This window comes from Macaca fascicularis, chromosome 1, assembly GCF_037993035.2.
Source record: "Macaca fascicularis isolate 582-1 chromosome 1, T2T-MFA8v1.1".
NCBI lineage: Eukaryota > Metazoa > Chordata > Mammalia > Primates > Cercopithecidae > Macaca > Macaca fascicularis.
In genome coordinates this window covers 98399931-98421564 of record NC_088375.1, presented here as the reverse complement: position 1 = coordinate 98421564, position 21634 = coordinate 98399931, and the positions used below count along the sequence as shown (strand labels likewise).

General features: G+C 41.3%; 1 protein-coding gene across 7 annotated transcripts in view; it reads left to right on the top strand.

The window, feature by feature from the left end:
* DDR2 (discoidin domain receptor tyrosine kinase 2) overlaps positions 1-21634 on the top strand; it is a 163738-nt gene that overhangs the window by 10167 nt on the left and 131937 nt on the right. The window lies entirely within an intron of this gene.

Sequence of the window (21634 nt, the reverse complement as noted above, 5' to 3'; positions counted from 1 at the left end):
CAATGTTTTAAATCTTTCAGCATTTAAATTTTTCTCATCTGTAAAGGACAATATACAATTTCTACATTTTCTGGTTCAATTATGCTAATAGCTGTCCTGTCAGCACCCACACCCCCCTATTCACTTTCACAGATTAAGACTTGAGTCACTATGATCTTCACCCTAGTTGTCATCCTGTCCCCATACTCTCTGAATATGCTCCTCTCTCCTCTCATTTTAGCCAAATACCACTCTTCTTGAAGGCCAGCTTAAGTTTCAGATCCTCCATCCATCCCAGATCTTACTTCTTGGAATCCCTAGTTCTTTTGGTCAGTATCACTTAGTTTAGCAAAGACTATATCTTAGGTGATCGCTCTAACTCACCTTATAGCATTAACCCATAAGTGAGTACTTACTGAACTCTCACTGTATATTAGATTAAGGACTTACTTTACATGCCTGGCACAGTGCTTATTTGTTGTTGGAAAAAATTTTAGAGGGCAGTAATTGAAATGTCATACACTATAGTCTTTGAGGATGGAAAAGAGCTCAGTAAGTTTCTATTAATTGGTTATGCCGTTAAGATCAGCATCTAAAGAGAGCTAGGTCATGGAAAAAAAATGGCTTAAGTACTGGACTTACTATCAGAAGTACTAGACTTAAATCTTGATTCTTATGATTTGTGAACATTGTAGAAATATACTAATGTCTTGTGAGTACAGATAAGGAGGAACAGATAAGCTCATGTGAAAACTCGGTTTGTATTGGGCCTATATTATATACAGGGCTATTTTATTTTATTTTTTGTTTTATTTATATTTATTTATTTATTTCTGAGACAGAGTCTCACCCTGTCGCCCAGGCTAGAGTGCAGTGGCGTGATCTCGGCTCACTGCAACCTCTGCCTCCTGGGTTCAAGCCATTCTCCATCCTCCTGCCTCAGCCTCCCGAGTAGCTGGGATTACAGGCACCCACCAGCACACCCAGCTAATTTTTGTATTTTTAGTAGAGACAGGGTTTCACCATGTTGGCCAGGCTGGTCTTGAACTCCTGACCTCCGGTGATCCACCCACCTTGGCTTCCCAAAATGTTGGGATTACAGTCATGAGCTACCATGCCTGGCCTATTTTCTTTATTTATTTATATATTTATATATTTTTTGAGGTGGAGTTTCGCTCTTGTTTCCCAGGCTGGAGTGCAATGGTGCCATCTTGGCTCACTGCAACCTCCGCCTCCCAGGTTCAAGCCATTCTCCTGCGTCAGCCTCCCAAGTAGCTGGGATTACAGGCATGGGCCACCATGCCCAGCTAATTTTCTGGGTTTTTTTAGTAGATACGGGGTTTCTCCATGTTGATTAGGCTGGTCTTGAACTCCCAACCTCAGGTGATCTGCCCGCCTTGGCCTCCCAAAGTGTTGGGATTACAGGCGTGAGCTACCATGCCCAGCCTGTTTTATTTTATTTTAACAACAAATAGAAGGTGGTTATTCCAGGAGGGTTTCAGAATACTACCCCAGATTTGGTTTCCCCTGGTTTGACTACAGGCAGTGCTGGTGTCTTTCTCTTGATCATACTCCTTTCCTCATGGGTGTGTTCAGTCCTCTGATAATAGAAGTGCTTACCTTTAACCTTTCCCTCTCTCACTGAGTGTTCTCTCTTTTCTAAAATACCTTTCATTTGTTAAAGCTTTTAAAAAATCCTTATTTGAACATTCAGTGTTATGTAAAAAAACAAATTAACTGCTGCTTAATACCATGTTTGGAGGTGAAAATTTTCTAAGCCTTTTGCTCAGCCATTTATTACCAAAGGGGTATCAAACTTGGATGTCAATCTAGGATGTAAATTCTAGACCTATACAATTCCTTCAAGGGCATCTGAAAAGTTGCTTTCTAATCCTTTTGCTGTATTTTGGCAGCAAGCTTTGTTTTCACAGTTTAAAGAGGATTGATAGTCTTCCTATTGTCTCTCCTTCTCCTTCACAACTTTCTGAAGTTCTCTTGTCTGTTTCACTTTCATGGCTTAAGGTACCAGATTCTTCTGCCCCTTTCATAGATCCACCAGCGCCCCCCATGCTCCAGAAAAATGGAGCTACACTGTGCCTTTCCCTGAGCTGTAGAAAGTGCCACCTCTAGGTTCCCAGGTGCTTCTCATCATCATTTTTCAATTGATTGAGTTGCCAACATCTACAAAATATATTCTAACAAAGATGCTCAGAATGTCTGATATTGACCTATCTACACAGGTAAACTTTAATAACTCTGCATTTCCCTTTCACTGCTGGCCTCATGCCTTTTGCAGAAGTAATATAGGAAAGAAGAATAGCATTTAAATAGGGCAGAAGATCTAATTTTCTTTTTCTTTCTGGAGATGTTGTCTCACTCTGTCACCCAGGCTGGAGTGCAGAGGCTTGGTCGTGACTCACTGTAACCTCCGCCTCCTGGGCTCAGGTGATTCTCCTGTCTCAGCCTTCCGAGTAGCTGGGATTACAGGCACCCACCACCACGCCCAGCTAATTTTTGTATTTTCAGTAGAGATGAGGCTTTGCTGTGTTGGCTAGTCTGGTCTCGAACTCCTGACCTCAGGTGATCCACCTGCCTCGGCCTCCCAAAGTGCTGGGATTACAGGTGTGAGCCAATGCACCCGGCCAGAATATCTAATTTTCTAACTTACAACGTACTTGAATATTGAAAGGAATTTCATACTTTTAGAACAAAACCCTCATTTGGGTTGGGTAGGATTAGGGCAAGGAGAAGTCTGGGAAGGAGTTCTTGGGTAGTTAAACTGGAAAAAGAGAGTCTGGCACATTCAGAATGGTTCCATATTTGTTACCCGCAGACTGTACATAAGAAATGAGACCTGGCTTTTAAGAGATATGATGCCTGTGAAAACCCAGGATACACTTGCGACTGGCTTTACCCAAAAGTGTTTAGGACTCTAGTAGGGACACCTCCAGTTCCTTTTGGAAATAAGCTAATATTTGGTTTTCAAAAATGTATTGAAGTAGTCTTCATGAGAAAAATAGAAAATAGAAATGTTATTGAATGTTCTTGCACCTAATGCTACTTTTTAGCATTTTTAAAAATAGTGAAGTACATGTTGGGGTGGGAGTGGAGAAGAGACTATAATATTTCTGTATCTGAAGCCTCTGTAAGGTCTTAATCCAGCCCTCCATAGGAACATAAGCAATAATTGTCATCTACAACTTGTTCCTAAATTTACTCACAGTTTCTCAGAGCCATTGAGAGAAGTACTACGATGCTAATTTAAAAATATTTTCAAATCCATCTGTATGATGATGAAGTTATTATAGTTACAAATGCGTGATTCAGCAATAGGCATTAGGAAAACATATCCACCAGACAGCCTGATGATCATGGTGTATGACACTTTCTTCTGAACACATGCGGGTTAGATGAAAGTGGTGACAAAGGATTGAGATATCTAGATCCACATCATTTACTTTTTTTTTTTTTTTTTTGAGACAGAGTCTCGCTCTGTCACCCAGGCTGGAGTGCGATGGCACTCTTGGCTCACTGCAACCTCTACCTCCCAGGTTCAAGTGATTCTCCTGCCTCGGCCTCCTGAATAGCTGGGATTTCAGGCATGTACCACCACGCCTGGCTGTTTTTGTATTTTTAGTAGAGAGGGGGTTTCACTATGTTGGCCAGGCTGGTCTTAAACTCCTGACCTCAGGTAATCCTCCCGCCTCGGCCTCCAAAAGTATTGGGATTGCAGGTGTGAGACACAGTGCCTTGCCATTGTTTACTTTTATAAGCAGTCTCACTACTGGGTGGCCAAAGGAAATGAAATCAGTATGTCAAAGAGATACGTGCACTCCCAGATTTATTGCAGCATTATTCACAATAGTTGAGATATGGAATCAACTTAAGTGTCTATCAATGGATGAATGGATAAAGAAAGTGAGTGCATACACACAATGCAGTACTATTCAGCTTTAAAAAAGAAGGAAATCCTGTCATTTGTGACAACATGAATGAACTTGGAGGACATTATGTTAAGTGAAATAAGCCGTCATAGAAAGACAAATACCACATAATATCATCTGTATGTGGGGTATAAGGGAGTAGAACTCATAGAAACTGAGAGGAAAATGGTGGTTCCTAGAGGCTGGGCGAGGTAGGATGGGAAGATTAGAGAGGAACAAATTTAAGACATTTATTGTACATCATGGTGACTACAGTTAATAGCAATAAACTGTATCCTTGAAAATTTCTGAGAGAGTAAATTTTAAGTGTTCTCGTTACAACAGAATAAGTATGTGAGGTAATGCATATGTTAAATAGTGTGATTTAGCCATTTCACAATGTAGACATATATCAAAGCATCATGTTGTGTGCTGTAAATATATACAGCTTTTACTTGTCAATTTAAAAATATTTTTTAAAATTATAAAAAAGAAATGTACAGTCTAGGCCTCACACGAGGCCTACTCAATCAGTATCTGTATGTAAATATTAGAATTTAAAAAGTAAAATGAGATAAAACAAAACTAAAAAACAAAAGGAATTCGATTTCCACCTGCACCATTAACCACACCTCTTTTTTTTTTTGAGACGGAGTTTCACTCTTGTTACCCAGGTTGGAATGCAATGGCATGATCTCTGCTCACTGAAATCTCCGCCTCTTGGATTCAAGTGATTCTCCAGCCTCAGCCTCCCAAGTAGCTGGGATTACAGGCACCCACCACCACACCTGGCTAAGTTTTGTATTTTTAGTAGAGATGAGGTTTCTTTTTTTTTTTTTTTTTTTTTTTGAGACAGAGTCTTGCTCTGTCGCCCAGGCTGGGGTGCAGTGGCCGGATCTCAGCTCACTGCAAGCTCCGCCTCCCGGGTTTAGACCATTCTCCTGCCTCAGCCTCCCGAGTAGCTGGGACTACAGGCGCCCGCCACCTCGCCCGGCTAGTTTTTTGTATTTTTTAGTAGAGACGGGGTTTCACCGTGTTAGCCAGGATGGTCTCGATCTCCTGACCTCGTGATCCGCCCGTCTCGGCCTCCCAAAGTGCTGGGATTACAGGCTTGAGCCACCGCGCCCGGCCGAGATGAGGTTTCACTATATTGGCCAGGCTGCTCTAGAACTCCTGACCTCAGGTGATCTGGGCCTCCCAAAGTGCTGGGATTACAGGCATGAGTGCCCAGCCAACCACACTTCTTAAGGCTAGATAAATAAATAGCTTTAAGTGTAGAGCAAATGGTGTTTCACTTGCAAAGAAGAGGATCTCTTGGTCCTCTCCTTTCCCCAACCGCAAATAACGACTTTGCTATTGGCGATGGAGGGTGGGTCGGGAAGGGAAGTTTGTGAAGCAATGGCCGAGGGCCTTATTGAACAGGCATGCTGCAGGGGTGGCTTGGTCATAAGTTGCTGATGAAGCAGATTCTCTGTCACTCATCCCTGGTGAACAGGTGGGGACTGCCTTCTTCAAGAGAGACAGGTGATAATAGAAGAGTAGACAACTCTGAACAAACTTTTCCTGAGGATTGTCCCTTTTGGTATTACTCAAACTTGAATAATACATGGGCATGTTTTATAGGGAATTTTTTTTCAGCTCTTTGGGTGATCTATTATTAGGATCTTATTAAAATATGTATAATTTTAAAACTGGGTATACACTACTTATGCTTATAGTTCTTATGCGACTCTAGAGCCAAAACAAATTTATAAATGAAATCAACTATATCTGAGCAGACCTCGGGATTTGAGAGAGAAAAATAAATCAAATATAACTATGAAACCCAATAAGATGTAAATTATTTTAACGTGATAGATAATATGGTTTTGTTGAAACTAATCACTAGTATGGAACTTAAAGATAGACACAGTAGAACCATGTATCCTCAGGGTCTGGTCTGTGTTTAAATGTGTTATTTAGATGTATTAATACTCATGCAAAACATGCCTGTTAGCGTAAGTACATTGAACAAATTGTTGTTAATAGCTTTGAGGGTTCATAAGTTCAGGAAAATAAGATCTCAACCAAAACTCTGTAGTAAACAATCATCGAATGTCAGTTTCAATGACGTATCATTTGAGAATTTGTTAAATTGTCTACTCACTTGAAGATGGGGTTAGCATTGTGTTGATATTAAAATTGGTACTCAGTGGATATCTAATCCATTTACTAACAGAATCAGGGACAGAATCATTCTTCTTTGTGTATTTATGCCTCAAGTTTCTGCTTATAAGCTGGTATGTGTTGGTATGTAAAAAGCCAGAGTCCCCATGGCACATCTGCTCACAGCGTGAAGATGACGTTGAATCCTATGGCTTAGTAGATTAAACTGCCTCATGCCATGCAGCGACTTAGTTTTCCCAACATTTCCTCTATTTCCATCCTTGACTTCATCTGGCTTTCATTTGGCATTTGTGCAAGTGTAAACACAAATGAAAAGTCAGGCAGTGAAATTGCATGATGGTTACTTCTTGTATAAAATGTTAAATTATAATCAAAGACACAAAATTTTAAAAATCCTAGAACTCTTGTGGACTGCAAGATATTTATCCTTTGAGACATACTGCTTTAAAATTAAATTTAGGCTCCACGGTTCTCAGGAAAACTTTTCTCATCTGCGGTCGTTCCTTTAAGTTCCATTAATAATTAAAAATGACAGTTGTGATGACTTCTGAGTAATGAGTGTTTATTATGCTCCAAAATTTAAGTTAAGCACTTTACATATGTAGTCTCATGAAAACCTGGTAATTGGTGTGAAGTGAGAGCTTTGGCTATTTTACATGTGAGGACATTAGACACCAAGAAAAGGTCAATCACATGACAAGTAAGTGGCAGCAGCAGAATTTGAAACTGTATCTTTCCCATTGCAACATCCAAGCCTTACCCACTAAAGCCCCTTCTTTTTTTTTTTTTTTTTAATTATTATACTTTAAGTTCTAGGGTACATGTGCATAACGTGCAGGTTTGTTACATATGTATAATTGTGCCATGTTGCTGTGCTGCACCCATCAACTTGTTAGCACCCAACTACTCGTCATTTACATCAGGTATAACTCCCAATGCAATCCCTCCCCCCTCCTGCCTCCCCATAATAGGCCCCGGTGTGTGATGTCGCCCTTCCCGAGTCCAGGTGATCTCATTGTCCAGTTCCCACCTATGAGTGAGAACATGCGGTGTTTGGTTTTCTGTTCTTGTGATAGTTTGCTAAGAATGATGGTTTCCAGCTGCATCCATGTCCCTACAAAGGACACAAACTCATCCTTTTTGATGGCTGCATAGTATTCCATGGTGTATATGTGCCACATTTTCTTAATCCAGTCTGTCACTGATGGACATTTGGGTTGATTCCAAGTCTTTGCTATTGTGAATAGTGCCGCAATAAACATACGTGTGCATGTGTCTTTATAGCAGCATGATTTATAATCCTTTGGGTATATACCCAGTAATGGGATGGCTGGGTCATATGGTACATCTAGTTCTAGATCCTTGAGGAATCGCCATACTGTTTTCCATAATGGTTGAACTAGTTTACAATCCCACCAACAGTGTAAAAGTGTTCCTATTTCTCCACATCCTCTCCAGCACCTGTTGTTTCCTGACTTTTTAATGATCGCCATTCTAACTGGTGTGAGATGGTATCTCATTGTGGTTTTGATTTGCATTTCTCTGATGGCGAGTGATGATGAGCATTTTTTCATGTGTCTGTTGGCTGTATGAATGTCTTCCTTTGAGAAATGTCTGTTCATATCCTTTGCCCACTTTTTGATGGGGTTGTTTTTTTTTTCTTGTAAATTTGTTTGAGTTCTTTGTAGGTTCTGGATATTAGCCCTTTGTCAGATGAGTAGATTGCAAAAATTTTCTCCCATTCTGTAGGTTGCCTGTTTACTCTGATGGTAGTTTCTTTTGCTGTGCAGAAGCTTTTTAGTTTAATGAGATCCCATTTGTCAATTTTGGCTTTTGCTGCCGTTGCTTTTGGTGTTTTAGACATGAAGTCTTTGCCCATGCCTATGTCCTGAATGGTACTACCTAGGTTTTCCTCTAGGGTTTTTATGGTATTAGGTCTAACATTTAAGTCTCTAATCCATCTTGAATTAATTTTCGTATAAGGAGTAAGGAAAGGATCCAGTTTCAGCTTTCTACTTATGGCTAGCCAATTTTCCCAGCACCATTTATTAAATAGGGAATCCTTTCCCCATTTCTTGTTTCTCTCAGGTTTGTCAAAGATCAGATGGCTGTAGATGTGTGGTATTATTTCTGAGGACTCTGTTCTGTTCCATTGGTCTATATCTCTGTTTTGGTACCAGTACCATGCTGTTTTGGTTACTGTAGCCTTGTAGTATAGTTTGAAGTCAGGTAGTGTGATGCCTCCAGCTTTGTTCTTTTGACTTAGGATTGTCTTGGAGATGCGGGCTCTTTTTTGGTTCCATATGAACTTTAAAGCAGTTTTTTCCAATTCTGTGAAGAAACTCATTGGTAGCTTAATGGGGATGGCATTGAATCTATAAATTACCTTGGGCAGTATGGCCATTTTCACGATATTGATTCTTCCTATCCATGAGCATGGTATGTTCTCCCATTTGTTTGTGTCCTCTTTTATTTCACTGAGCAGTGGTTTGTAGTTCTCCTTGAAGAGGTCCTTCACATCCCTTGTAAGTTGGATTCCTAGGTATTTGATTCTCTTTGAAGCAATTGTGAATGGAAGTTCATTCCTGATTTGGCTCTCTGTTTGTCTGTTACTGGTGTATAAGAATGCTTGTGATTTTTGCACATTAATTTTGTATCCTGAGACTTTGCTGAAGTTGCTTATCAGCTTAAGGAGATTTTGGGCTGAGACAATGGGGTTTTCTAAATATACAATCATGTCATCTGCAAACAGGGACAATTTGACTTCTTCTTTTCCTAACTGAATACCCTTGATTTCTTTCTCTTGCCTGATTGCCCTAGCCAGAATTTCCAACACTATGTTGAATAGGAGTGGTGAGAGAGGTCATCCCTGTCTTGTGCCAGTTTTCAAAGGGAATTTTTCCAGTTTTTGCCCATTCAGTATGATATTGGCTGTGGGTTTGTCATAAATAGCTCTTATTATTTTGAGATACGTTCCATCAAACCGAATTTATTGAGCGTTTTTGGCATGAAGGGCTGTTGAATTTTGTCAAAAGCCTTTTCTGCATCTATGGAGATAATCATGTAGTTCTTGTCTTTGGTTCTGTTTATATGCTGGATTATGTTTATTGATTTGCAAATGTTGAACCAGCCTTGCATCCCAGGGATGAAGCCCACTTGATCATGGTGGATAAGCTTTTTGATGTGCTGCTGAATCCGGTTTGCCAGTATTTTATTGAGGATTTTTGCATCGATGTTCATCAGGGATATTGGTCTAAAATTCTCTTTTTTTGTTGTGTCTCTGCCAGGCTTTGGTATCAGGATGATGTTGGCCTCATAAAATGAGTAGGGAGGATTCCCTCTTTTTCTATTGATTGGAATAGTTTCAGAAGGAATGGTACCAGATCCTCCTTGTACCTCTGGTAGAATTCAGCTGTGAATCCATCTGGTCCTGGACTTTTTTTGGTTGGTAGGCTATTAATTATTGCCTCAATTTCAGAGCCTGCTATTGGTCTATTCAGGGATTCAACTTCTTCCTGGTTTAGTCTTGGAAGAGTGTAAGTGTCCAGGAAATTATCCATTTCTTCTAGATTTTCTAGTTTATTTGCATAGAGGTGTTTATAGTATTCTCTGATGGTAGTTTGTATTTCTGTGGGGTTGGTGGTGATATCCCCTTTATCATTTTTTATTGCATCTATTTGATTCTTCTCTCTTTTCTTCTTTATTAGTCTTGCTAGCGGTCTGTCAATTTTGTTGATCTTTTCAAAAAACCAACTCCTGGATTCATTGATTTTTTGGAGGGTGTTTTGTGTCTCTATCTCCTTCAGTTCTGCTCTGATCTTAGTTATTTCTTGCCTTCTGCTAGCTTTTGAATGCGTTTGCTCTTGCTTCTCTATTTCTTTATATGTGATGTTAGAGTGTCAATTTTAGATCTTTCCTGCTTTCTCTTGTGGGCATTTAGTGCTATAAATTTCCCTCTACACACTGCTTTAAATGTGTCCCAGAGATTCTGGTATGTTGTATCTTTGTTCTCATTGGTTTCAAAGAACATCTTTATTTCTGCCTTCATTTCGTTATGTACCCAGTTGTCATTCAGGAGCAGATTGTTCAGTTTCCATGTAGTTGAGCGGTTTTGATTGAGTTTCTTAGTCCTGAGTTCTAGTTTGATTGCACTGTGGTCTGAGAGACAGTTTGTTATAATTTCTGTTCTTGTACATTTGCTGAGGAGTGCTTTACTTCCAATTATGTGGTCAATTTTGGAATAAGTGCGATGTGGTGCTGAGAAGAATGTATATTCTGTTGATTTGGGGTGGAGAGTTCTATATTTGTCTATTAGGTCTGCTTGCTGCAGAGATGAGTTCAATTCCTGGATATCCTTGTTAACTTTCTGTCTTGTTGATCTGTCTAATGTTGACAGTGGAGTGTTGAAGTCTCCCATTATTATTGTATGGGAGTCCAAGTCTCTTTGTAAGTCTCTAAGGACTTGCTTTATGAATCTGGGTGCTCCTGTATTGGGTGCATATATATTTAGGATAGTTAGCTCTTCCTGTTGAATTGATCCCTTTACCATTATGTAATGGCCTTCTTTGTCTCTTTTGATCTATGATGGTTTAAAGTCTATTTTATCAGAGACTAGTATTGCAACCCCTGCTTTCTTTTGTCCTCCATTTGCTTGGTAAATCTTCCTCCATCCCTTTATTTTGAGCCTATGTATGTCTCTGTGTGTGAGATGGGTTTCCTGAATACAGCAGACTGATGGATCTTGACTCTTGATCCAGTTTGCCAGTCTGTGTCTTTTAATTGGAGCATTTAGTCCATTTACATTTAAGGTTAATATTGTTATGTGTGAACTTGATCCTGCCATTATGATATTAACTGGTTATTTTGCTCGTTAGTTGATGCAGTTTCTTCCTAGCCTCGATGGTCTTTACATTTTGGCATGTTTTTGCAATGGCTGGTACCAGTTGTTCCTTTCCATGTTGAGTGCTTCCTTCAGGGTCTCTTGTAAGGCAGGCCTAGTGGTGACAAAATCTCTAAGCATTTGCTTATCTGTAAAGGATTTTATTTCTCCTTCACTTATGAAACTTAGTTTGGCTGGATATGAAATTCTGGGTTTAAAATTCTTTTCTTTAAGAACGTTGAATATTGGCCCCCACTCTCTTCTGGCTTGGAGAGTTTCTGCCGAGAGATCTGCTGTTAGTCTGATGGGCTTCCCTTTGTGGGTAACCCGACCTTTCTCTCTGGCTGCCCTTAAGATCTTTTCCTTCATTTCAACTTTGGTGAATCTGGCAATTATGTGTCTTGGAGTTGCTCTTCTCGAGGAGTATCTTTGTGGCGTTCTCTGTATTTCCTGGATTTGAATGTTGGCCTGCCCTACTAGGTTGGGGAAGTTCTCCTGGATGATATCCTGAAGAGTGTTTTCCAACTTGGTTCCATTTTCCCCCTCACTTTCAGGCACCCCAATCAGACGTAGATTTGGTCTTTTTACATAATCCCATACTTCTTGCAGGCTTTGTTCATTTCTTTTTCTTCTTTTTTCTTTTGGTTTCTCTTCTCGCTTCATTTCGTTCATTTGATCCTCAATCGCTGATACTCTTTCTTCCAGTTGATCGAGTCGGTTACTGAAGCTTGTGCATTTGTCACATATTTCTCATGTTATGGTTTTCATCTCTTTCATTTCGTTTATGACCTTCTCTGCATTAATTACTCTAGCCATCAATTATTCCACTTTTTTTTCAAGATTTTCAGTTTCTTTGCGCTGGGTACGTAATTCCTCCTGTAGCTCTGAGAAGTTTGATGGACCGAAGCCTTCTTCTCTCATCTCGTCAAAGTCATTCTCCATCCAGCTTTGATCCGTTGCTGGCGATGAGCTGCGCTCCTTTGCCGGGGGAGATGCGCTCTTATTTTTTGAATTTCCAGCTTTTCTGCCCTGCTTTTTCCCCATCTTTGTGGTTTTATCTGCCTCTGGTCTTTGATGATGGTGACGTACTGATGGGGTTTTGGTGTAGGTGTCCTTCCTGTTTGATAGTTTTCCTTCTAACAGTCAGGACCCTCAGCTGTAGGTCTGTTGGAGATTGCCTGAGGTCCACTCCAGACCCTGTTTGCCTGGGTGTCAGCAGCAGAGGCTGCAGAAGATAGAATATTGCTGAACAGCGAGTGTACCTGTCTGATTCTTGCTTTGGAAGCTTCCTCTCAGGGGTGTACTCCACCCTGTGAGGTGTGGGGTGTCAGACTGCCCCTCGTGGGGGATGTCTCCCAGTTAGGCTACTCAGGGGTCAGGGACCCACTTGAGCAGGCAGTCTGTCCCTTCTCAGATCTCAACCTCCATGTTGGGAGATCCACTGCTCTCTTCAAAGCTGTCAGACAGAGTCGTTTGCATCTGCAGCGGTTTCTGCTGCTTTTTTTGTTATCTGTGCCCTGTCCCCAGAGGTGGAGTCTACAGAGACAGGCAGCTTTCCTTTAGCTGCTGTGAGCTCCACCCAGTTTGAGCTTCCCAGAGGCTTTGTTTACCTACTTAAGCCTCAGCAATGGTGGCCGCCCCTCCCCCAGCCTGGCTGCTGCCTTGCTGCGATATCGCAGACTGCTGTGCTAGCAATGAGGGAGGCTCCGTGGGCGTGGGACCCTCCCGGCCAGGTGTGGTATATTATCTCCAGGTGTGCCTGTTTGCTTAAGGCGCAGTATTGGGGTGGGAGTTACCCGATTTTCCAGGTGTTGTGTGTCTCAGTTCCCCTGGCTAAGAAAAGGGATTCCCTTTCCCCTTGCGCTTCCCAGGTGAGGCGATGCCTCGCCCTGCTTCAGCTCTCGCTGGTCGGGCTGCAGCAGTTGACCAGCACCGATTGTCCGGCACTCCCTAGTGAGATGAACCCAGTACCTCAGTTGAAAATGCAGAAATCACCGGTCTTCTGCGTCGCTGGCGCTGGGAGTTGGAGACTGGAGCTGTTCCTATTCAGCCATCTTGCTCCGCCCCCTCTAAAGCCCCTTCTTATGTCTCCATTTCACATTGTGAATATCTGTTTTACTGCAACTAGGCACAACTGCTCTACAATTATCCTCATACATTCCTGTCTTTTCCATTGGGCCAGTGGCTCTCAATCTGTATTATGCATCAGAATCACCTGGAGTACTTTTTAAAAAATGCAGGTCCCAGACGCTGCTCCATACTTACTAAATAAGAAATTTTCTGTGCAAATGTCCAGGAGGTCTGCATCTTTTAAAACAGCCCCCCTCAGGTGATTCTGTTGCAGATGTCTGTCTGATCACATTTTGTGTAAAACAGCATTAGACTGTGGATGCCTCAAGAACCATGGCTTTTAAAAAAATCCATCCTTGTATCTCAAGGACTCACTCACTAAATGCTTGTCAGATAAGTAAAAGAATGAATGAAGAGGCAATTGTCAAGAAAGAAGTGTTCTTGGGAAGAATATGCTTTTGGCCAGACCCTTGGAAAATTTAGAGATGCATGTTTAAATATCACTTATAATATACTCGGTCTAGACTCTCCTTCCTGGAGGCCAAGTATGGCAAAGAGCCGATGAGAGGGTGGTAGAAAGTACAGATCCATCTACATATATATAAAAAAATGAAAATGCTCCGGACCATCCAGGATGAGATAGAATAAATTTTCTCTTGCTTTTATAAAACTAAAGTCAGTTGAACTAGAAATGTTTAAATGCACTTGAGGCCCAGAAAGAGATTTGTTCCCTTAAAGTTTTGTGGACCTGACATTTTCTACTTAACTCATAGCTCTAAGGTCAATATGGATTCGTTACCAGAAAAGGGTCCCAATCCACACCCCAAGAGAGGGTTCTTAGACCTCATGCGAGAAAGAGTTCTGGGCAAGTCTATAAAGTGAAAGCAAGTTTATTAGAGAATGAAAGAAACAAAAGAACGGCTACTCCATAGGCAGAGCAGTGGCATGGGCTGCTCAGTTGGGTATACTTATAGTTATTTCTTGATTATATGCTAAATAAGGGGTGGATTATTCATGGATTCATGAAATCCAATAATGGATTCAATATGGATTCAATAATCCATAATCATGGATTATTCATGGATTTCCCTTTTCTGGAAAAGGGGCAGGGATTTCCCTCGGAACTGAGGAGCCCTCCCCTTTTTAGACTATATGAGGTAACTTCCAGATGTTGACATGGCATTTGTAAACTGTGGTAGCACTGGTGGGAGTGTCTTTTAGCATCTTAATGCATTATAATTTGCATCTAATGAGCAGTGAGGATGACCAGAGGTCACTTTCATCACCATCTTGGTTTTGGTGGGACTTGGTAGGCTTCTTTACTGCATCCTGTTTTATCAGTAGGGTCTTTGTGACCTGTATGTATCTTGTGCCAACCTCCTGTCTCATCCTGTGACTAAGAATGCCTTAACCTCCTGGGAATGCAGCCCAGCAGGTCTCAGTCTTGTTTTACCCAGCCCCTATTCAAGATGGAGTCACTCTGGTTCAAATGCCTCTGACAGATTCATTCCTGTATTTAGCAAGAGGTTTTTTTTTTTTTTTTTTTTTTTTTTTTTAGAGTACTTACTAAAAAGCTTGTATTTAATAAGACATAGTCCTTTCCCTTTCTGAGTTTATTTTCAGTTAGAAAATTCAGGGAGCAGTAAAAGAGCAATGCAAGTAAATGGGGGGATACTTGTTCAGAATCTGCAAATGTAAGAGTGCATGGAAGGGTTTGTATAGCCAGGGGACTGGTGCTGGATGCTGCAAATTGAATAAGAATTGGAATAAATTGGATAGCCAGGAAGCAAAGAGCAGTGGAACAGATGCTTGGCAGTCAGATTGCTTATGGCTGGCTGGTTCAGTTAACAGTAAGGACAGGAGCCTAGGGTGGTGCGATATTTGCCTTGGGGAGCATAGAGAAATAGCATTGCATAGATGTGTTTTCTGACATTAAGTAGAGCTTTGGATGTTGTGGAATTTTGAACATTTCCTTTATATGAAAGCCGGTGAATTGCAGGGGAGAACAAATCAAGTCAGGGAGACCTACTAGAAGGCTGCTTTCTCAGAACAAGGAGCACTGAGGAAAAAATTAAAAACAAATAAACAAAAAAAGAAGGTTGCTTTTGGTAGTCCAGATGTGAAGGGACAGGGTTTAGACCAGGGTGGTGGAGTGCAGAAAGAAAAGCCAGAGGGATGTGGAAGGACAAGATGGCATGACCATGAATGGTGGCAGAAGCAGTGTGGAACGAGCACATCAGCTGATGTGGAACATATGAGAACAAAAACACTCATTTTCTCACCAGAACCCTTAGTAGGAGACAGTACCTTAAGCTTACAGTGAGGATTCCAAATTGAAATTGCTCAGTAGCTGTTTCACCCTTTGTTGCTGGCAGAGCAGATGGCTCTGGAAGAGACTAGGACAATTTGTTGCTTCTTCTGTCTCTCATCACTCCCCGACCTCATCCCACAGTGAGGACCACTCACTAGTGACATTTCTGCTTTAGACCGACAAAGGAAGTCTTGCTAATGAGACTTAGGCACTGTTTCCCAAAGTGCCATTCTTGGAAATCTGTGGGTTTGTAAGTAGATTACAGGGTCACAGTTCCATGGTCAAATTAGTTCAAAAAGTATTGTTAGAGAATTAAGCAAGTTTCTTTACTGCAGGATGTCCCACAGTCTTTAATATGGTAATCAACATTTTGACTATCCAAGAGAGGGCGAGCTTGGAGCACTCCACAAACTTTTTGGATCATGGAGCTCTTTTAAAAAGAAGCACCTTGAAAGAAGAGGATAACACAGCATATATGTAAAGAAATTAGGGACTAGAAAGTTTGTCTCTTGCACTAGAGGTTGGTAGTGTCATGCAAAAAAACAAGAGTTGGGATTTGGGTCCAGGCTTTACCACTAACTGGTGATCTGGGGTAAGTCATTGAATGTCTCTGAGGTTCAGTTTTCCCAGGGGTTATGTTCATTGTAAATGAACTCTTCAACTCCTTTCAAAAGCCTGTCTTTATACTCAAAAAGGAAAATAATCTGCACTTTCTCTACTCTGCAATAACTCTGGTGGTGGAGGCAGTGGTAGGAAAAGAGAGGGTAGAGGGGACAGTGACAAGAAGATGAATAAGATACGGTCTGAACCCCTGAGCTGATTCGACTGTTGGGCCCAGTTACAGTGCTGGGCTGATGTAACAAAGATAGATGAAGTTTGCAGTGTGTTCTCAGGCTTCTCTGAATCCAGCCACATCATGTGATATACAGCAACTAGTTCAGTTGCTAAGCAACACTAATTCCCAATGGTCACTTAATCCGTCTAGTCTCAGTTCTGCTATTAAGAAGCTGTGAGGCCTTGGATAAATCAATTAACCCTCTGGGTTTGGGTTTCCTTCATCTGTAAAATAAGGAGGTTGGGTTAGGTCTGGAACCATTTTTAAGTTGACCCAAGTCTTACCTGGAAGAAGGTAAAGGAAACACAGCTGTTCTCCTCTCACCCACCCCATGCAGGTGGGCCCCAACGTTCTGTCTTCGCTTTTCTTCTCTTCCTTCCTCCTGGATCACTTAATCTGTCTCAGACTTTAATTATTGCATTTATGTAGTTGAAGTTCAAATGTGGATCTCTAAGACCAACTCCTCTCTTGAATGCCAAAGTCAAGGTGTGTCTATCTGTTTTCATTCTAAGGAAATCAAATTACTTATGTTTCAAACCAAACTCACAGTCTCCCCTTACAAACCAATTCCTCTTCCAGGTTAAAAATAAATAAATAAATAACTGGCCAGGTGCTGTGGCTCATGCCTGTAATCCCAACATTTTGGGAGGCCAAGGAAGGCAGATCACTTGAGGTCAGGAATTCGAGAACAGCCTGGCCAACATGGTGAAACCCCATCTCTACTAAAAATACAAAAATTAGCAGGGTGGAGTGGCGCACACCTGTAATCTCAGCTACACAGGAGGCTGAAGCAGGAGAATCACTTGAACCTGGGAGGTGAAGGTTGCAGTGAACCAAGATTGCATCACTGCACTCCAGGCTAGGCAACAGAGTGAGACTCCATATCAAAAATAAATTCATAAATAAATAAATAACTATGTGCTCCTGGTCACATGCAGCCCAGACACCCAGGCTTTTTGACTCCTTCCTTCTTCCCTCTTGTGGTAGTCACTGGTCAATTCTCAATTCTCTCCACATTATTATTATTATTTTTTGAGACAGTCTTGCTCTGTTACCCTGGCTGGAGTGCAGTGACTCGATCTCAGCTCACTGCAACCTCAGCCTTCCAGGTTCAAGTGATTCTCATGTCCCAGCCTCCGAAGCAGCTGAGATTACAGTGGGTGTGCACCACCATGCCCAGCTAATTTTTGTATTTTTAGTAAAGACGTGTTTTCACCTTGTCGGCCAGGGTGGTCTTGAACTTCTGGCCTCAAATGATCCACCTGCGTTGGCCTCCCGAAGTGCTGGGATTACAGGCATGAGCCATCGTGCCCAGCCCCTCTCTATATTATTATATGTCCACATTATTTATTTCCCTTTCCCGATGTCATTATTGTACATAAGGCTTTCATTGGTCATCCTGTCCCAGGTCTCTCCTCCAAAGCACTCCATATGCCAGGTTCAGCCTCACAGAGCTTCTCTGAGCCTGCCATCCCACCTCTCCAAAGCCCTTCCTGGCTCTCTTGTGCTCACCCCTTGGTGGCATTCGGAGCCCTGCGTTTTCCCACCTCAATCATCTTCCAGCTTCCAGCTTTGTCTTCAATTACCTGTGTGTTCCTGTCCTCCTGCCAACTATTTATTAGTCTTCTTATCTCATAACTTGCCTATTCAAATTGTTCCCTTTTCTTAGACTTTTGTCTGCATTCTTTCTACCTGACAAAATCCTAGTGATATTTCAAGAGTCAGCTCAAATAATGCCTCCTCACTCCAACAAATCTTTAGGGAACTCTCAACTGGCTTGATTTCTCCTTCTTTTAGTGCCTTGTTCTTTTCTTTCTTACTACCTTACCAACCCAAACTATATATCTACTATATCTTGTAGTATCCTTTATATCTTTTTTGAGGCCAAGGAACATGTTTCCTTCATCTTTCTATCAACTATAGTGCATATTATATATTAGGAACTCAAAAACATGGTTGAATAAATTCCTATTAAATTATTAAGCTATTAAAACAATAATCTATTGAAATAATGTAATAATCTTAATCTCCTAACAAAATACTAATTAAATTTAAGTAAAATAAATAATCTACAATAATCCAAAAATGAATTGAATCTTGGTTTACTCTTTGGTGTTTTACCATTCTACTTTTGTGTCAAGTTTAGAAATAATTTTCTGAAGAATTTTGACTTTGATTTTAGTTATACTTTTGCTTAAGTAAGACCATCAGCCTATGGTTAAGGATATTTGTCTGTCCTGTGAAATCTCACTATCTCCAAGAAACCGGCTGGCTTCACTACATCATGGGAAAGGTGTTATCTTTCCTAGTTGGAGCGTCATCTGATGATGTGGTTGAAAACATGCACTTTGGCATAAGACAGACTTGGTTTGGAATTCCGACTCTGGCCTTGTTAGGGCTGCTTGGGGAATTTAGTTAGCATCTCTAAATATTGGTTTCCTCATTTGTAAATGGAGGTAATAATACATCCTGTAATTGTAGGTACTGGTTCTACTCTTGGAAGGATTCAAAAATTGTCATACTTAGCTGAGGGGCTCCTCCAAGCCTGGGCGGGGTTTTCTGTATGCTCTATGGACCTACAAATGCAAACCACACTGGACTATGTAATTTCAGAGACAGATTGGAAAGCTGAAACAGAAATGCAGGGACTGTTGGTGCCCATCTTCCTGGCTTGGTGGGGAGGGATGCAGGAAAGCAGACTTGTGCTTCTCATCTTGAATCAGACAGATGACAGACACTCCAGGAAATTCCTTTTGTTTGGGAAAAAAATGCTCTACCGTCTTCTCTTACCTCAGTTTCCTACATTCCCAGACTTCCTAAAAGACTACACCACTGGGGTTCCCTGAGAAACCAGCTAAGTCCAGGACATAAGATCAGCCCCACAGCTCATTTTGGTTCATAGACAATAAGGAAAGGGGACTTGACAATTACCGAGTGCTGAGTACCCACTATGTGGTAGGAACATTTTCTACATAATTATAATTATACTTCCTCATAACTTTGTCACATAAGTATCATCTCTATTTTACAAGTAGATGCTAAGCAACCTCCCAAGATTGTACAGCTAGTAAATCTGAGTGAAGGAATGAACTCAGATAGTCTATAAAACTTTTAGCATTTGTGGCCAGGCATAGTGGCTTATGCCTCTAATCCCAGCACATTGGGAGGACGAGGTGGGAGGACTGCTTGAACTCAGGAGTTAGCGATCAGCCTGGGCTACATGGCAAAACCTTGTCTGTACAAAAAATACAAAAATTAGCTGGGTGTGGTGGCATGCACCTGCAGTCCCGGCTACTTGGGAGGCTGAGGTAGGAGGATCGCTTGAACCCAGGAGGTGGAGGTTGCAGTGAGCCATGATCACACTACTGCACTTCAACCTGTGTGACAGAGCAAGGCCCTGTCTTAACAAACAAACAAGCAAACAAACAAAGAAAGAAACTTTTAGCATTTGAGATCTTCAATGTGATCAAAGCAAATTAGCTTTATGAGGCGGGGTTTCCTTTAGCTTCTATGTCAGCGAAATTGTGAACCAACAGGATTTACCTTTTGCCACCTTAGTACTGCGGGAAACTAGCTTTCAGAAATATTGTTTGAGGGCTGGGCACGGTGGCTCATGCCTGTAATCCCAGCACTTTGGGACGCCAAGGCGAGTGGATCACCTGAGGTCAGGAGTTCGAGACCAGCCTGAGCAACATGTCCAAACCCTGTCTCTATAAAAATACAAAAACTAGCCAAGTATGGTGGCGCATGCCTGTAATCCTAGATACTTGGGAAGCTGAGGCATGAGAATCACTTGAACCCTAGAGGCGGAGGTTGCAGTGGTTGAGATCATGGATCGTGTCTACTGCACTCCAGCCTGGGTGATAGAGTGAGACTCTGTCTCAAAAAACAAAAAACAAACAAACAAACAAACGAAAAACTGTTTGGGGACCCTTGGGTCCTGTTTTCTTCCCTGACGCTGATGTGATGCTGATGATAGTGAATGTTTCAAGAACTAGGAGAGACTGGTGGTTGTAAACATCCCTATAAACGTTAGCTCAGAGATTGTTAATGTTAATTTTCTGGAGCAGTGTGAGGTAAGCCCCAAGTAGTAAAGGGCAGAAGTATAGTAAAAGTTTGGTTGTTTTGTCAACTTTGCAAGACTTCAGCTGGATACCTTGTTAGGAAACTAGAAGCTGGAGGAAAGTTGTGCTAAGATGTGTAGCATTTGTTCTTGCTTTGTGTGGCCATTTTATTCCCAATAAGCACTCCACTAAAGAAATGGGCAACTTACAGCAGCCATTCAGCAGCCCGCCTGAACACTGTGGCACTGTATATAGTTATAGGGAGTTATATCCATTCAGAGGGACACACCAGATCAGAGGAAAGGAAAGAGGTAACTATGTATGCAGACGTGGAACTGTCCCCAACATGTATAACAGACAAGCCAAGGTGAAATATATAGCATGCTAATATCCAACTTTTTAAATTAAAAATCTGTGCCTCTCAAGGTATGGTGGCTCACATTTGTAATCCCAGCACTTTGTGAGGCCGAGGTGGGAGGATCGCTTGATTGCCTGAAGCCAGGAGTTCGAGACCAGCTTGGGCAACATAGCAAGACCTGGTCTCTATAAAAAAATACAAAAATTAGCTGGGCATGGTGGTGTGTGCCTGTAGTCCTAGCTACTCAGGAGGCTGAGGCAGAAGGATCACTTGAGCCCAGGAGTTCAAGGCTGCCGTGAGCTATGATCACTCCACTCCACTCCAGCCTGGGCAACAAAGCAAGACCCTGTCTAAAGAATACTACAGCAAAACAAACAAACAAACAAACAAACCCAAAACACTACAAATCCATAGTTTTTATATGTGTAAAGTATTTCTAGAAAATTACTCAAGTAACTGATAACTAGTTACCTCTGAAGGTGGGGATGGTGTGGTGGAAATGAGACTCACTTTTCATTGTCCAGAGCAGTGATTCCCAGCGTGTTCTGGGATTCCTGGGAGTCCTTGAGACCCTTTCAGGAGATCCATAGATCAAAATTATTTTAATAATAATACCAAGTTGCTTTTATTCTCATTCTCTCATGAGTGTACAGTGGAGTTTTCCAGAGGCTCAGTGACATGTGCCATTGCAACAAATTGAATCCAGAAGCAGATATGATAATACAACTGTGTCTGGTCAAGCCAAATATTTAAGAGATTTTAAAGAATGTAAAATGATATAATTCTTCTCATTTTGAAGATGAAGTTATTTTTATAACAATTTTGAAGATAAAGTTATTTTTATAACAAGTATTATTCAACAAAATTACTATTATTTAATGAGTTAATACACAAATTTTAAATTCTCAGTTTTAATTTCTAACTGGGCAAATATCAGTAGGTATAAACAACATCCCTCTGAGATCCTCTGGGATACATCCAATTCCTTCAGTGCCTGGTGTGCTTGGAAAGCTTCTTTTGCACAGTGCTGGACAGGAGTGCCAAGGACG